We start from the raw sequence: 2,084 nt of genomic DNA, 5'->3' as shown, positions 1-2,084 counted from the left end.
TTCTGTAGTTAAATTTGTGGAAAAACCTGGTACGCAACCTATCAGAGGTGCCATGTCATGAATCTGCCTTGCTTTCTTTAAACGATATGGATGGAGTTGAGAATGGAGACGATGAAAAAGAAGATGAAGGCAAGGTCACGGATGACGGAGTTGTAGAACCTCCAGAACAAAATCCTGAGGTTAACCTGATGAAAAACCTGGAAGTGAGCATGAAGATAAACCTGTAATGAACCCTGATGAGGTGTCTGTAAAGAAACCTGAGCAAGAACCTGTATTGTTATCTGGCAGTAAACCTGTTACAGATCGTGTAGTAAATCCTGTTACGAATCCTGTTGGTACACCTGATGTACAAGATGAGAATCCACCCAAGCCTATCAATTTGAGCAAGAAGGTGCGGCGGGCAGGGCGACCGAAAACAACTGCAGCGCAAAACTCCAAGAAACGAGCCACAGCGCGTTAGAAGTTCAATACAAGACTGGCGAAAGGCGGAGCGCTATCATTCGAGGACGTCGGGGTTGTTGCGCGCATCCTTGGTGACATAAACATCAGTTTTACTGATATTTCCGAATTGCTGGATGTTTATCCAGTACAATATGAGAGTGCTGCCCGCAAGCATCCAAAAGTTGGTGGAGATAAGAAGCCGATTCTAAGCGCTGCTCTACTGTTCCTACTGCCTGCTCCATTAGTGAAGAAATCCTTAGCTGTATTCTACGAGTCTGGCGCAGTTCCGTTGCCAAGCCAAACCGATGAAGAACCCCGATACGTCAAGACTACAGGTATTACCAATTTTTCGCTCTATCAAGTCGACTGCATGCAGAAGGTATGGACATGAAAGAGGCTGTTGTGATGGGCAAGAGACTAGTGGAGTAGTTGAAGTGTGTTCGCGTCCGAAAGAACAAGCAGAAGAAGTTCGTAAGCGCGTTCTACAGCGCATCCATTTTGACCTCTCGCAGCTCACCATCTGTGATTTGGATTACTCAACGCTGTACAGACTCCACCCGAAAGACTGGATAAGCTCGAAGATATTTGAAGCAATGGGAGAGATTTGGAAAAGAAATCATAGCGTGACAGTAGTTACAACAGGGTTTAAGCTCAACAGAAGGGTCAAGGGGGTCGAGTTGCCGGCTGGTTTGTTGGACAAACTTACGTCTATCACATCCAGATTGGTGTTTATACCTGTTAACTTTGCACAAGTCCATTGGACTGCGATTATTATCAACACGACGACGAAGAGCATTTTTGTCTACGGTCCACTGGCGGACCAAGACAACATCACGTTTTTCACCAAGCTTCAGAGCAGCATCACTAAAGATCAAGCGTTCAGTAGCTTCAAACTGGTTTTGGTCGCTTCGCCGACGCAAGACGATGGAAACAGCTGCGGAATATACATTCTGAACTTCATGTGGAGACTGCTTGACGAAAATGTGAAGAGTGCGCATGAGGACTCTGGACTCAATATCTTCCGGCTACGTGTGCTAGCAGCCCTGCTTAATCTGTAATACATTTGTTTACTCTGTGTAATTGATGTGTACGTATTCCCGTTATAGCGTAAGTTCCTGTGCAAAAGACGCACCAAACATGAAAAGAAACTTGTCCATGAAAGACAGAGAGAAAACGTGAAGAAGCTATCGACGCCTTGAAAAAACACAAAGTGCTCAAACCTGGTAAGCGACCGGCATCAACAACCTGGTTTCCAGCCTGAAACCAAAACAGTATTGAAAAAAACAAGTTCGAAATCCTGGTAGAAACCTGTTTGAAAAACCTGGTGTCTATCCTGACACCAAAATAAAGGGAAAGCTACAATTCATCTTATCACACCTGCACTTACACCTGGTGCGCAACCTGGGATGTAACCGGACACGCAACGAAGACGGAGCTACAGCTCAGCTTGCTGCCGGATGCCGTCCAAACACCATGATTACTTTGGAGCACGACTTCGATATAAAATGGCCGCGCAGATCTCTTTATGAATCATTTAGTAAGTATTCAAGAGCTGCAGAAAAACAAAGAACATCCATTTATATATATTACGGCTTTATTACAGTCATCTATATACAGCCTGCTTTTACCCTGTCAAATTCACA

Source organism: Phytophthora infestans, genomic scaffold (genome assembly GCF_000142945.1).
Source record: "Phytophthora infestans T30-4 supercont1.27 genomic scaffold, whole genome shotgun sequence".
Classification (NCBI taxonomy): Eukaryota; Oomycota; class Peronosporomycetes; order Peronosporales; family Peronosporaceae; genus Phytophthora; species Phytophthora infestans.
The sequence above is the reverse complement of the archived record's forward strand: the minus strand, read 5'-3'. Positions refer to the sequence as shown.